Here is a 16,487-nt window from a genome sequence, read left to right as displayed (position 1 = left end):
TTGTCATACAAAAACACAATGCGTGTGTGTGTGAATGTCTTTTGTGTGTTTGTGTTTGTGTGTGTTTGTGAGTGAGTGAGTGAGTGAGTGAGTGTGTGTGTGTGTGTGTGTGTGTGTGTGTGTGTGTGTGTGTGTGTGTGTGTGTGAGTTTGTGTGTGTAAATGTGTATGTGTGTGTGTTCGTGTGTGTATGTATGTGTGTGTGTGTGTGTCTGTGTGTATATGTGTATCCCTCCTCTAACTCTCCATAAAAAAGGGGCTGTTCCTCTCACAGCTGGAGCCAATCACCTCATTATGTTACAAGGAAAAGAGCAGCATGGTGAAATATTCTGATTAAACTGTTGGATTAGATTAAACGAGATGTAATGTATTAATCCCTAGGGGAATGGAAGTGCCGAGCGGGCCGCGGCTCACAGTAAACACTGTGCGCACCATATGTCTGACACAGCGGTGCTCCGCGCAGCACAGCGTCCCGTTAGTGCAGTGCTGTCGTGGGAGCGGCTGGGGGGCGAGGTGACCTGCTAGCGGGGGGTCGGAAATGTTAAAGAGGAAATTAAACCCTAGAGAACAAGTTAAATGATGAACCTGTTCTTCTTCTCCTTCCCTCGGCCAGTGTTGTAGTACTTGAGCACCGATGACTCAGACTCAGACTTGGACTCGGGCATTGACTGCATTCGGACTCGGAAGGTGCAGATGAGGACTCTGACTTGTTCATTGATAATTATAGTTATTATTACTATATATTTTTTTTGTAATAGGCCCTAATCATTTGTCATAAGATATTGATGGCTAGTGGATTTGTTTGGCTCTTGTGTCACAAAGTAAATAAACTCCCTTTGAAACGGTGACCGCTGTGTCATTTATGTTTAATGTAGACCTTTTTTTATTTGTATGTCAACTCTTTGACTGCCAGAGTGGAGTCAACCTTGATGACTTGGACTCGGACTCGGACTAGGGTAATGGAAACACGACTCGGACTCGACTCAGGCTCTTTGGTGACTTGGACTTGGACTCAAACACTGGGGGCTCGAGACTCGACTCGGCCTCAAGATTTAGTGACTCGACTACAACACTTCCCTCGGCTGCTCCGGTTAGGGGTCGCCACAGCAGACCATCCCATTTGTGATCTGCATATTTGATCTGCATAGGTTTTATGCCTGATGCCCTTCCTTACGCAACCCGGTCTTTCTTTGGGGCGTGCGCATCTTCGGAGTGGGAGGAAACCAGATTACCCGGAGGCCTTCTTTCGAAGTGGTTAAGGTTAGAGTTTGGAATCAGGGCTGGTGGTCTAAAATGTTCAATCAATCAATCAATCAATCAAAGTGGGGAACATAGAACCCGGGGAACATAGGACCCGGGGAACATAGACATGCTACGGTTCATTTCACCATTCATTGCATGCTGTTGGATGTATGGATTATTCTATGGTCAGATGCCAGCGTCCCAAATCTTCAGCTTTGAGCCTATGGTACTTTGCTGCAGTGAATTCTACAGAGGAAATGCATCCACAGTCTAAGGTAAAATGACAAGATATCCAGATAAGAAGCTTTTTCGACAGTGCAGGGTACAATTACTTCAAGTTAGTAGTAGGCAGGTTAGCCAACAACCGGGACTAAACCATTAAACAGGCAGATTGTCATCTGAAATTGTCAGTTTAGCCATCGACAGGTTTACAATAAAACAGTACAATTGTATCCTTTGTAGAGCGGCTTTAAGCTAGTGACATGGGCAAGCCGACTTTGATTGTAAGGTTACGAACGGACGGACGGACGGACGGACGGACGGACGGACGGACGGACGGACGGACGGACGGATAGATAGATAGATAGATAGATAGATAGATAGATAGATAGATAGATAGATAGATAGATAGATAGATAGATAGATAGATAGATAGATAGATAGATAGATAGATAGATAGATAGATAGATAGATAGATAGATAGATAGATAGATAGATAGATAGATAGATAGATAGATAGATTATTGATCCCCTTGGAGAAATTCAGTTATCCAATAGCTCTCATGGTTGACATATGTTAAAACATAAATGGACACACAATACGTCAGATTAATAAAACACTGGTGGACAAAACAATAAAATCAGTACTTTAGTTAAAAAGTGTTTACATTTAAAAAGTTAAAAAAGGTAGCAGCAGTAAAATAAATCAATTAATTAAGGTAATTGCACATTATCCAATGTGGAGGTGGGGGACTCATGAGCGCCTGCTCTCACCTGAGGTGTTAAACAGTCTGATGGCTGAGGGGACAACAGATCGCCTGCACCGCTCAGTCTGCGAGCGCAGTGAGATGAGTCACCTGCTGCGGCTGCTGCTCTGTCCTGCCAGGGTGTGATGGAGAGGGTGGAGGTCGTTCTGCATGATGTCCTGCCAGGGTGTGATGGAGAGGGTGGATGTTGTTCTGCATGATGTCCTGCCAGGGTGTGATGGAGAGGGTGGCTGTCCTTCTGCATGATGTCCTGCCAGGGTGTGATGGAGAGGGTGGAGGTCGTTCTTCAAGATGTCCTGCCAGGGTGTGATGGAAAGGGTGGCTGTCGTTCTGCATGATGTCCTGCCAGGGTGTGATGGAGAGGGTGGAGGTCGTTCTTCAAGATGTCCTGCCAGGGTGTGATGGAGAGGGTGGAGGTCGTTCTTCAAGATGTCCTGCCAGGGTGTGATGGAGAGGGTGGCTGTCCTTCTTCAAGATGTCCTGCCAGGGTGTGATGGAGAAGGGGGAGGTCGTTCTTCAAGATGTCCTGCCAGGGTGTGATGGAGAGGGTGGCTGTCCTTCTTCATGATGTCCTGCCAGGGTGTGATGGAGAGGGTGGAGGTCGTTCTTCATGATGTCCTGCCAGGATGTGATGGAGAGGGTGGAGGTCGTTCTGCATGATGTCCTGCCAGGGTGTGATGGAGAGGGTGGAGGTCGTTCTGCATGATGTCCTGCCAGGGTGTGATGGAGAGGGTGGAGGTCGTTCTTCACGATGTCCTGCCAGGGTGTGATGGAGAGGGTGGAGGTCGTTCTTCATGATGTCCTGCCAGGGTGTGATGGAGAGGGTGGCTGTTGTTCTGCATGATGTCCTGCCAGGGTGTGATGGAGAGGGTGGATGTCGTTCTGCATGATGTCCTGCCAGGGTGTGATGGAGAGGGTAGCTGTTGTTCTGCATGATGTCCTGCCAGGGTGTGATGGAGAGGGTGGAGGTCGTTCTTCATGATGTCCTGCCAGGGTGTGATGGAGAGGGTGGAGGTCGTTCTTCATGATGTCCTGCCAGGGTGTGATGGAGAGGGTGGCTGTTGTTCTGCATGATGTCCTGCCAGGGTGTGATGGAGAGGGTGGCTGTTGTTCTGCATGATGTCCTGCCAGGGTGTGATGGAGAGGGTGGCTGTCGTTCTGCATGATGTCCTGCCAGGGTGTGATGGAGAGGGTGGATGTCGTTCTGCATGATGTCCTGCCAGGGTGTGATGGAGAGGGTAGCTGTTGTTCTGCATGATGTCCTGCCAGGGTGTGATGGAGAGGGTGGAGGTCGTTCTTCATGATGTCCTGCCAGGGTGTGATGGAGAGGGTGGCTGTCCTTCTTCACGATGTCCTGCCAGGGTGTGATGGAGAGGGTGGATGTTGTTCTTCATGATGTCCTGCCAGGGTGTGATGGAGAGGGTGGATGTTGTTCTTCATGATGTCCTGCCAGGGTGTGATGGAGAGGGTGGAGGTCGTTCTTCACGATGTCCTGCCAGGGTGTGATGGAGAGGGTGGAGGTCGTTCTTCAAGATGTCCTGCCAGGGTGTGATGGAGAGGGTGGAGGTCATTCTTCATGATGTCCTGCCAGGGTGTGATGGAGAGGGTGGAGGTCGTTCTGCATGATCTCCTGCCAGGGTGTGATGGAGAGGGTGGCTGTCGTTCTTCATGATGTCCTGCCAGGGTGTGATGGAGAGGGTGGATGTTGTTCTTCAAGATGTCCTGCCAGGGTGTGATGGAGAGGGTGGATGTTGTTCTTCAAGATGTCCTGCCAGGGTGTGATGAAATCCACAACCATCTCCTTGGTCTTGGTGGTGTTGAGTAGGAGGCCGTTCCTCTCACTCCAGTCACTGAAGGCTCTGGCCAGGTCCCTGTACTCCCCCTACTGTCCACTCCGTACACAAGCCACAATAGCTGTATCATCAGAGTATTTCTGGATGTGGCAGGACTCAGTGTTGTAGTTGAAGTCTGATGTGTACAGTGTGAACAGGAATAGAGCGAGAACAGTCCCCTGCGGAGCCCCTGTGTTGCTCAGCACCAGTCTCAGAGACACATTTCCCCGGCCTGACGAACTGTGGTCGTCCTGTCAGATGATCTGTGATCCATCCCCATCTTTCTGAGCTTTTCGCTACGTGTGAGGGGTTGGATGGAGATGAAAGCACTCGAAAAGTCAAAAGAAAAAAACATAATCCACACATAGCAACGTGGCTTATCTAAGTGAGAGTATGCAGGTGGAGCGTGTAGAGGATGGTATCATCTACTCAAAGTTCCCAAACTTGTTACAATCCCGTACCCCCTCTAGCACCAGGGACAGCTGAGTACCCCCTCTAGCACCAGGGACAGCTGAGTACCCCCTCTAGCACCAGGGACAGCTGAGTACCCCCCTCTAGCACCAGGGACAGCTGAGTACCCCCTCTAGCACTAGGGACAGCTGAGTTCCCCCTCTAGCACCAGGGACAGCTGAGTACCCCCTCTAGCACCAGGGACAGCTGAGTACCCCCTCTAGCACCAGGGACAGCTGAGTACCCCCTCTAGCACCAGGGACAGCTGAGTTCCCCCTCTAGCACCAGGGACAGCTGAGTACCCCCTCTAGCACCAGGGACGGCTGAGTACCCCCTCTAGCACCAGGGACAGCTGAGTACCCCCTCTAGCACCAGGGACAGCTGAGTACCCCCCTGTAGCACCAGGGACAGCTGAGTACCCCCCTGTAGCACCAGGGACAGCTGAGTACCCCCCTCTAGCACCAGGGACAGATGAGTACCCCCCTCTAGCACCAGGGACAGCTGAGTACCCCCTCTAGCACCAGGGACAGCTGAGTACCCCCTTCTAGCACCAGCGACAGCTGAGTACCCCCCTCTAGATAGATAGATAGATAGATAGATAGATAGATAGATAGATAGATAGATAGATAGATAGATAGATAGATAGATAGATAGATAGATAGATAGATAGATAGATAGATAGATAGATAGATAGATAGATAGATAGATAGATAGATAGATAGATAGATAGATAGATAGATAGATAGATAGATAGATAGATTATTGATCCCCTTGGAGAAATTCAGTTATCCAATAGCTCTCATGGTTGACATATGTTAAAACATAAATGGACACACAATACGTCAGATTAATAAAACACTGGTGGACAAAACAATCAAATTAGTACTTTAGTTAAAAAGTGTTTACATTTAAAAAGTTAAAAAAGGTAGCAGCAGTAAAATAAATCAATTAATTAAGGTAATTGCACATTATCCAATGTGGAGGTGGGGGACTCATGAGCGCCTGCTCTCACCTGAGGTGTTAAACAGTCTGATGGCTGAGGGGACAACAGATCCCCTGCACCGCTCAGTCTGCGAGCGCAGTGAGATGAGTCACCTGCTGCGGCTGCTGCTCTGTCCTGCCAGGGTGTGATGGAGAGGGTGGAGGTCGTTCTGCATGATGTCCTGCCAGGGTGTGATGGAGAGGGTGGAGGTCGTTCTGCATGATGTCCTGCCAGGGTGTGATGGAGAGGGTGAATGTCCTTCTTCACGATGTCCTGCCAGGGTGTGATGGAGAGGGTGGCTGTCCTTCTTCATGATGTCCTGCCAGGGTGTGATGGAGAGGGTGGCTGTCCTTCTTCATGATGTCCTGCCAGGGTGTGATGGAGAGGGTGGCTGTCCTTCTTCATGATGTCCTGCCAGGGTGTGATGGAGAGGGTGGCTGTCCTTCTTCATGATGTCCTGCCAGGGTGTGATGGAGAGGGTGGAGGTCGTTCTTCATGATGTCCTGCCAGGGTGTGATGGAGAGGGTGGAGGTCGTTCTGCATGATGTCCTGCCAGGGTGTGATGGAGAGGGTGGCTGTCGTTCTGCATGATGTCCTGCCAGGGTGTGATGGAGAGGGTGGAGGTCGTTCTTCATGATGTCCTGCCAGGGTGTGATGGAGAGGGTGGAGGTCGTTCTGCATGATGTCCTGCCAGGGTGTGATGGAGAGGGTGGCTGTCCTTCTGCATGATGTCCTGCCAGGGTGTGATGGAGAGGGTGGAGGTCGTTCTGCATGATGTCCTGCCAGGGTGTGATGGAGAGGGTGGAGGTTGTTCTTCATGATGTCCTGCCAGGGTGTGATGGAGAGGGTGGAGGTCGTTCTTCATGATGTCCTGCCAGGGTGTGATGGAGAGGGTGGAGGTCGTTCTTCATGATGTCCTGCCAGGGTGTGATGGAGAGGGTGGAGGTCATTCTTCATGATGTCCTGCCAGGGTGTGATGGAGAGGGTGGCTGTCCTTCTTCAAGATGTCCTGCCAGGGTGTGATGGAGAGGGTGACTGTTGTTCTTCAAGATGTCCTGCCAGGGTGTGATGGAGAGGGTGGAGGTCGTTCTTCATGATGTCCTGCCAGGGTGTGATGGAGAGGGTGGAGGTCGTTCTTCATGATGTCCTGCCAGGGTGTGATGGAGAGGGTGGAGGTCGTTCTGCATGATGTCCTGCCAGGGTGTGATGGAGAGGGTGGCTGTCCTTCTTCATGATGTCCTGCCAGGGTGTGATGGAGAGGGTGGCTGTCCTTCTTCATGATGTCCTGCCAGGGTGTGATGGAGAGGGTGGAGGTCGTTCTGCATGATGTCCTGCCAGGGTGTGATGGAGAGGGTGGAGGTCGTTCTGCATGATGTCCTGCCAGGGTGTGATGGAGAGGGTGGCTGTCGTTCTTCAAGATGTCCTGCCAGGGTGTGATGGAGAGGGTGGCTGTCCTTCTTCATGATGTCCTGCCAGGGTGTGATGGAGACGGTGACTGTCGTTCTGCATGATGTCCTGCCAGGGTGTGATGGAGAGGGTGGCTGTCGTTCTGCATGATGTCCTGCCAGGGTGTGATGGAGAGGGTGGAGGTCGTTCTTCATGATGTCCTGCCAGGGTGTGATGGAGAGGGTGGAGGTCGTTCTGCATGATGTCCTGCCAGGGTGTGATGGAGAGGGTGGCTGTCCTTCTGCATGATGTCCTGCCAGGGTGTGATGGAGAGGGTGGAGGTCGTTCTGCATGATGTCCTGCCAGGGTGTGATGGAGAGGGTGGAGGTTGTTCTTCATGATGTCCTGCCAGGGTGTGATGGAGAGGGTGGAGGTCGTTCTTCATGATGTCCTGCCAGGGTGTGATGGAGAGGGTGGAGGTCGTTCTTCATGATGTCCTGCCAGGGTGTGATGGAGAGGGTGGAGGTCATTCTTCATGATGTCCTGCCAGGGTGTGATGGAGAGGGTGGCTGTCCTTCTTCAAGATGTCCTGCCAGGGTGTGATGGAGAGGGTGACTGTTGTTCTTCAAGATGTCCTGCCAGGGTGTGATGGAGAGGGTGGAGGTCGTTCTTCATGATGTCCTGCCAGGGTGTGATGGAGAGGGTGGAGGTCGTTCTTCATGATGTCCTGCCAGGGTGTGATGGAGAGGGTGGAGGTCGTTCTGCATGATGTCCTGCCAGGGTGTGATGGAGAGGGTGGCTGTCCTTCTTCATGATGTCCTGCCAGGGTGTGATGGAGAGGGTGGCTGTCCTTCTTCATGATGTCCTGCCAGGGTGTGATGGAGAGGGTGGAGGTCGTTCTGCATGATGTCCTGCCAGGGTGTGATGGAGAGGGTGGAGGTCGTTCTGCATGATGTCCTGCCAGGGTGTGATGGAGAGGGTGGCTGTCGTTCTTCAAGATGTCCTGCCAGGGTGTGATGGAGAGGGTGGCTGTCCTTCTTCATGATGTCCTGCCAGGGTGTGATGGAGACGGTGACTGTCGTTCTGCATGATGTCCTGCCAGGGTGTGATGGAGAGGGTGGATGTCGTTCTGCATGATGTCCTGCCAGGGTGTGATGAAATCCACAACCATCTCCTTGGTCTTGGTGGTGTTGAGTAGGAGGCCGTTCCTCTCACTCCAGTCACTGAAGGCTCTGGCCAGGTCCCTGTACTCCCCCTACTGTCCACTCCGTACACAAGTTCAAGTTCAAGTTCAAGTTCTTTAATAGTTGTCATACAGAAGTACAGAATACTTTCATACAAAATGCTTCTTACTGTTACGCTCCAGAGACTGTGCTAGACAAGATAGTATCAAATAACATAATAACATAATATAGCATGAATTTAGAAGAAGAAAATGAGGTCACAGTGTTCGGTATAGACATATGTACAATGTTCTGAGTTACCATATAATATACAATACACAATACTATGCAGTGTACTAATGTACAGTACTATCTAGTGCAAAGCAGAAATGGGATGAGGTACAATTTTAGGTACAATTTACAGTAAGGTGTACGAGTTGTAGTGCAATCCTTCATCCATAAATATAAAGTGTGGGGAGTATATGGTAACTCAGAACATTGTACATATGTCTATACCGAACACTGTGACCTCATTTTCTTCTTCTAAATGCATGCTATATTATGTTATTATGTTATTTGATACTATCTTGTCTAGCACAGTCTCTGGAGCGTAACAGTAAGAAGCATTTTGTATGAAAGTATTCTGTACTTCTGTATGACAACTATTAAAGAACTTGAACTTGGGTGCCACAATAGCTGTATCATCAGAGTATTTCCGGATGTGGCAGGACTCAGTGTTGTAGTTGAAGTCTGATGTGTACAGTGTGAACAGGAATAGAGCGAGAACAGTCCCCTGCGGAGCCCCTGTGTTGCTCAGCACCAGTCTCAGAGACTCATTTCCCCGGCCTGACGAACTGTGGTCGTCCTGTCATATGATCTGTGATCCATCCCCATCTTTCTGAGCTTTTCGCTACGTGTGAGGGGTTGGATGGAGATGAAAGCACTCGAAAAGTCAAAAGAAAAAAACATAATCCAAACATAGCAACGTGGCTTATCTAAGTGAGAGTATGCAGGTGGAGCGTGTAGAGGATGGTATCATCTACTCAAAGTTCCCAAACTTGTTACAATCCCGTACCCCCTCTAGCACCAGGGACAGCTGAGTACCCCCTCTAGCACCAGGGACAGCTGAGTACCCCCTCTAGCACCAGGGACAGCTGAGTACCCCCTCTAGCACCAGGGACAGCTGAGTACCCCCTCTAGCACCAGGGACAGCTGAGTACCCCCCTGTAGCACCAGGGACAGCTGAGTACCCCCCTCTAGCACCAGGGACAGCTGAGTACCCCCCTCTAGCACCAGGGACAGCTGAGTACCCCCCTCTAGCACCAGGGACAGCTGAGTACCCCCCTCTAGCACCAGCGACAGCTGAGTACCCCCCTCTAGCACCAGCGACAGCTGAGTACCCCCCTCTAGCAGCAGGGACAGCTGAGTACCCCCCTCTAGCACCAGCTGAGTACCCCCCTCTAGCAGCAGGGACAGCTGAGTACCCCCCTCTAGCACCAGCGACAGCTGAGTACCCCCCTCTAGCACCAGGGACAGCTGAATACCCCCCTCTAGCACCAGGGACAGCTGCATACCCCCTCTAGCACCAGCGACAGCTGAGTACCCCCTCTAGCACCAGGGACAGCTGAGTACCCCCCTCTAGCACCAGGGACAGCTGAGTGCCCCCCTCTAGCACCAGGGACAGCTGAGTGCCCCCCTCTAGCACCAGGGACAGCTGAGTGCCCCCCTCTAGCACCAGGGACAGCTGAGTACCCCCCTCTAGCACCAGGGACAGCTGAGTACCCCCCTCTAGCACCAGGGACAGCTGAGTACCCCATCTAGCACCAGGGACAGCTGAGTACCCCCTTTAGCACCAGGGACAGCTGAGTACCCCCTCTAGCACCAGGGACAGCTGAGTACCCCCCTCTAGCACCAGGGACAGCTGAGTACCCCCCTCTAGCACCAGGGACAGCTGAGTACCCCCCTCTAACACCAGGGACAGCTGAGTACCCCCTCTAGCACCAGGGACAGCTGAGTACCCCCCTCTAGCACCAGGGACAGCTGAGTACCCCCTCTAGCACCAGGGACAGCTGAGTACCCCCCTCTAGCACCAGGGACAGCTGAGTGCCCCCCTCTAGCACCAGGGACAGCTAAGTGCCCCCCTCTAGCACCAGGGACAGCTGAGTGCCCCCCTCTAGCACCAGGGACAGCTGAGTGCCCCCCTCTAGCACCAGGGACAGCGCGCTCTCACATTTGTTCTGCCATGTTAGTAAGCCTGCTACACTGCTATATATAAATAAAGATGCATATATTATATAACAGAGTGAGTTATCAATACACTTGCTCTTTATTTAGCCTTGTAAAAGTCCTTTCACATATCAAACATGTTATTTGCACATCAGCTCACACAGTCTGTGATTGACTCCCCAGATCAATGAGAAGGGTGTGCTCGTACCTTGGACTGTTGTAAAGGCCGTTTCACACGGGGAGCGGTAATTCATTTTCAATGAGAGGAAATTTTTTTGCAGATGAGGACAATCTGAGGGGCGAAGCGGATAGCAGGCGGCTGGGCGCGGTCCCGTGAAATTGTCGCACCCGTGCTCTTTTCGTGCACATGCCCGCCCGCGACCAAAAGCTGGATTGTGGTCAGCTTTCCCTCGCTGCATGCATATCGCCCTGCGTTTTCTTGCGGAGCGATTGTGTTTTTGTGTCGGCTATTCACATGAGACGCTGTGTGTTCCCGCTGATCAGAGCGAGAACACATGCGGATTATCACTCCCTGTGTGAAACGGCCTTAAATCTTAAATCTTTATCAATTTCTTTGGCGTACCCCGATGTCATTGCGCGGCGTACCCCAGTTTGGCAATAGCTGATCTAGTCCATTATGTTCCCGGTATCCAAACTGCAGAGGGTCAAGTGCTCCGTCTGTTACAGTCTGAGGAGACGGAGAAGCAGCTGCTCCAGTGTCTTCATGACATGTGATGTAAGTAAGTAAGTAAGTAAGTAAGTAAGTAAGTAAGTAAGTAAGTAAGTAAGTAAGTAAGTAAGTAAGTAAGTAAGTAAGTAAGTAAGTAAGTAAGTAAGTAAGTAAGTAAGTAAGTAAGTAAGTAAGTAAGTAAGTAAGTAAGTAAGTAAGTAAGTAAGTAAAACTTTATTTGTTTAGCGCCCTTCTCATCACAGCATTTTTAAAACCATCAGTAGAAAATACAAGAAATAATACATAAAAACATAATATTTTTTTGCTAAAACACCAGAATAGACAACGAAAAACTAAAACAAAAACAAGAACAAAACAGTGATGTGATGTGAGAACCACCGGTCTGAGAGACAGAGAGAGGTCTGAGAGACAATGAGAGGTCTGAAGGACAGTGAGAGGTCTGAGAGACAGTGAGAGGTCTGAGGGACAGAGAGAGGTCTGAGGGACAGAGAGAGGTCTGAGAGACAGAGAGAGGTCTGAGAGACAGTGAGAGGTCTGAGGGACAGTGAGAGGTCTGAGGGACAGTGAGAGGTCTGAGGGACAGTGAGAGGTCTGAGGGACAGTGAGAGGTCTGAGGGACAGAGAGAGGTCTGAGGGACAGAGAGAGGTCTGAGGGACAGTGAGAGGTCTGAGGGACAGTGAGAGGTCTGAGAGACAGTGAGAGGTCTGAGAGACAGTGAGAGGTCTGAGGGACAGTGAGAGGTCTGAGGGACAGAGAGAGGTCTGAGAGACAGAGAGAGGTCTGAGGGACAGTGAGAGGTCTGAGGGACAGGGAGAGGTCTGAGAGACAGAGAGAGGTCTGAGGGACAGGGAGAGGTCTGAGGGACAGAGAGAGGTCTGAGGGACAGTGAGAGGTCTGAGAGACAGAGAGAGGTCTGAGGGACAGTGAGAGGTCTGAGAGACAGTGAGAGGTCTGAGGGACAGTGAGAGGTCTGAGGGACAGAGAGAGGTCTGAGGGACAGTGAGAGGTCTGAGGGACAGAGAGAGGTCTGAGGGACAGTGAGAGGTCTGAGGGACAGAGAGAGGTCTGAGGGACAGAGGTCTGAGAGACAGAGAGAGGTCTGAGGGACAGTGAGAGGTCTGAGGGACAGAGAGAGGTCTGAGAGACAGTGAGAGGTCTGAGGGACAGAGAGAGGTCTGAGGGACAGAGAGAGGTCTGAGAGACAGAGAGAGGTCTGAGGGACAGAGAGAGGTCTGAGGGACAGAGAGAGGTCTGAGGGACAGTGAGAGGTCTGAGGGACAGAGAGAGGTCTGAGGGACAGAGAGAGGTCTGAGAGACAGAGAGAGGTCTGAGGGACAGAGAGAGGTCTGAGGGACAGAGAGAGGTCTGAGGGACAGAGAGAGGTCTGAGGGACAGTGAGAGGTCTGAGGGACAGTGAGAGGTCTGAGGTCTGAGGGACAGAGAGAGGTCTGAGGGACAGTGAGAGGTCTGAGGGACAGTGAGAGGTCTGAGAGACAGAGAGAGGTCTGAGGGACAGAGAGAGGTCTGAGGGACAGAGAGAGGTCTGAGGGACAGTGAGAGGTCTGAGGTCTGAGGGACAGAGAGAGGTCTGAGAGACAGAGAGAGGTCTGAGGGACAGAGAGAGGTCTGAGGGACAGTGAGAGGTCTGAGGGACAGAGAGAGGTCTGAGAGACAGAGAGAGGTCTGAGGGACAGAGAGAGGTCTGAGGGACAGTGAGAGGTCTGAGGGACAGAGAGAGGTCTGAGGGACAGTGAGAGGTCTGAGGGACAGTGAGGACCTGTGTGAGAGGTGTGATGCAGTCGTGGTGTTGGGAATGGGAGATGGTGGAGGAGGGGATTCCATTGGCACTGCTCACCTGCATACAGTATGGGCTGGAATCCATACTATAAATATAAGCCGGTCACTTATAGAGGCTCCACCATCTGTAGCTACTGTAACAATGTGACCAGAATCACTAACTTCCAAGTGGAACAGATAAGAGTAGCTGCAGTGTGAGTAAGTCTCCCAAGCGCTGCCCTAAGATACACAGAGTTTAAAATGTCTATCGTTTCTAAACATGGAAAATCTGCTGCTCGATCAAATAAGCCTCCTCTACTTTTAGCAAAGCAATTTTACGTCTCACCCCATTCGTTGCCTAGTCTCTCGTGTCTCTGCTTGTTTTCCCAGAGCTGGCGGTGGAAGCAGCAGGAGAGTTTCTGGTGTGAGATCCAGAACATGTCTGCAGCGCGCCGCTGTCTGCCTCCTCGCTCTTTCATCTACAGTGGATTCATAATAACACGGGGCAGGGGGAGGTTGTTGCGTTGCTATCAGAGCGAATAAAGCGCAGGCAAGAAAACGCAACAGTATTGGCATTGTGGTAAGAGAGTATTGAAACCCTGTAAAATATTCAGAAGGCATATCATTGGGAAAATGTATATTTTTTACAACAATAGCCCAATGATGTGGGGTGAATGTAGCGTCAGCTGTGTCAGAAATGCACCACACCTCTGTATTTAGCCTCAACCCGAAGGCTTGATATGGTTCGTTATTATAAGAATAGTATTAAGAATATGCTGTTTTCACCAGTGTGTGCTGCTCCCGTTCCTCAGATGTTCTGGGAGCCTAAAGTTCAGTACGTGGTTCAACAACGGGGACTCAGCCAGTCAGTCAGTGAGGGACATTAGCTTGTATAGCGCCACATCCACCGGTCTGGTCAAAAATCACCACTATATTATTCTCATTCATTGGTCCATTCGCTGGCTCACTCATTCAATACACCAATCACTCCCGCAGTCAGTGTCTCAATGAAAAACTAAACTTGAAAATGTCAACTTGTCCACAAAGTTGTACCACAAAGATTGTCCTTCGATAACGTTGAATGATGATCCATTTTGTGAATATTCGTGTCCTCGGATCCCAGTGTTAACAGTGTCTCTCCCAAGCAGAGACTAGAGGAGAACAGCGGGTTTGGAGGACAACTTAAAGGTTACCATGTGTGTGTCTATGTTTTGTTTCACTCAAAGGTGCGGCGACCACTCAATATTTAATCAGGCCGTTTCTCTTAGTAAATGTGACTTCCAGTGTTTCAGAGTGGGTTTTGTCCGCCTTCACCTCTGAGCCATATGGAACCTCAGAGCAGGAAAACAAATTTTTAATTAATGAACCAATTAATTCATCAGTTAATTAATCAATTTATATCGATGGCAGGTTTAAATTGGAGCTTTGAGGTGACCCGCCCTCTCCTGCCGTGGCCTTCCATTACAAAAGGTATTTAAAGTTGGCCTGGAGCTGATAAGCGTTGCCCTTGGATCACAGAGTGTAAATTCCCTTTAACGCACACAGTGACAGATGGAAAGTAAAGAGTCCAACAAAGAGCTAATCCTCAGTTTAAAAGGGATAGTTTTTAAACTATAGCAGCTTTTCTTATTTACCAATGGTGGTGTTGAGGATAGAATCCTTTCTCAGCACCCTCTGTTATGGGTGTTCAGGTGAACTCACGTGCAGAACAAGGACACAGGAGAAGAAGTTTAACCAGGTGTATTTGTAGCAGGAGGGACATGGGGTTGTAGGGCAACGATGAATGGAGAGGGAGGCGTGAAGAGAGGCAGGCAGACAACAAGCAGGCAGGTGAGGTCAGCAGACAACAAGCAGGCAGGTGAGGTCAGCAGACAACAAGCAGGCAGGTGAGGTCAGCAGACAACAAGCAGACAGGTGAGGTCAGCAGGCAACAGGCAGGCAGGTGAGGTCAGCAGACAACAAGCAGACAGGTGAGGTCAGCAGACAACAAGCAGACAGGTGAGGTCAGCAGACAACAAGCAGACAGGTGAGGTCAGCAGGCAACAAGCAGACAGGTGAGGTCAGCAGGCAACAAGCAGGCAGGTGAGGTCAGCAGACAACAAGCAGGCAGGTGAGGTCAGCAGACAGGAAGCAGACAAGTGAGGTCAGCAGACAACAAGCAGACAGGTGAGGTCAGCAGACAACAAGCAGGCAGGTGAGGTCAGCAGACAGGAAGCAGACAGGTGAGGTCAGCAGACAACAAGCAGGCAGGTGAGGTCAGCAGACAACAAGCAGGCAGGTGAGGTCAGCAGACAACAAGCAGGCAGGTGAGGTCAGCAGACAACAGGCAGGCAGGTGAGGTCAGCAGACAACAAGCAGGCAGGTGAGGTCAGCAGACAACAAGCAGACAGGTGAGGTCAGCAGGCAACAGGCAGGCAGGTGAGGTCAGCAGACAACAAGCAGGCAGGTGAGGTCAGCAGGCAACAGGCAGGCAGGTGAGGTCAGCAGGCAACAAGCAGACAGGTGAGGTCAGCAGACAACAAGCAGGCAGGTGAGGTCAGCAGGCAACAGGCAGGCAGGTGAGGTCAGCAGACAACAAGCAGGCAGGTGAGGTCAGCAGGCAACAGGCAGGCAGGTGACTGGTCCTGATAAAGTTCGAGCCAATAAAAAAAAATGAAAAGCTGAACTAACTTGAATCTAGTCTGAGAGTACTACCATGGGGGACTATACAATGTGATTTCGGCCTATACAAATACATTTGATTGATTGATTGATTGATTGATTGTTGATTGTTGATTGATTGATTGATTGATTGATTGATTTATTGATTGATTGATTGATTGATGGAGCGCCAGACTTGATAACAGGACCGGTGATGAGCTGATGGCAGGCAGGCGTGTAGACTGAGCAGGTGAGTGGGATGAACTGTGATGAGAGGAACAGGAAGATGACGTGATGGCGGAGCAGACGTACACAGAGAAGAGGCAACTAGGGCCTGTGGCTGTGACACAATCTAATTAGCCACCAACCGATGCAAAGTCAATGGGGTCGAGCTCCTGTATGTAAGCTGTCTGAGGCTCATTGAAATGTACTCCACATGCACACAAAGTAGATTTCAGTGAGCCTCAGTCGGCTTACAGACCGGAGCTTGACCCCATTGACTTTGCATCGGTTGGTGGCTAACTAGCTCGAGCTAGCATGAGGAACAGCATAGATTGTGCTGAAAAGATCAATCAACACCATTATTGGTAAGTAAGAAATAGGGATAGAACTATCAATTTATCACGGCTGTAATGAAGGAAGTAGGCTATAATTGCCTGTCAACATTGTTTTTCATTTTTTTTTATATTTTCTTTTTTTTATTATTTTTTAAACAAACACATAAACATAAACATGACAACATAAAATTAGATATACAAGCATTAATTAACAGTGCACATCCAATGAAATTACCATTTAAATAAATCTAATATACAAGGTATACACCTAATACTTGCTATCTAATACCCTATACATATATGCTCTCGCTCGCTTCCCCCCCCCCGGGCCCCCCCCTTGGATAATCCATCCATCATCATTCACTCCTAACCAGGCACTACCATTCAAATGCTAGTTTTTATTCTCTCCACCACTTCTAACCACCTTGTAATTTTGGATTCACTGAGACCCAAAATTCTTGCTGTAGATTTTCTAGATAAATCACTTCGAGATATGTAAGAATCCAGACCTTCCGGCACATTTTTTCCGGTTGAAACCATCGTGATGCTATCAGCT

This window comes from Notolepis coatsorum (assembly GCF_963971535.1).
Source record: "Notolepis coatsorum genome assembly, chromosome: 16".
Classification (NCBI taxonomy): domain Eukaryota; kingdom Metazoa; phylum Chordata; class Actinopteri; order Aulopiformes; family Paralepididae; genus Notolepis; species Notolepis coatsorum.
This window is presented reverse-complemented; position numbering follows the sequence as displayed.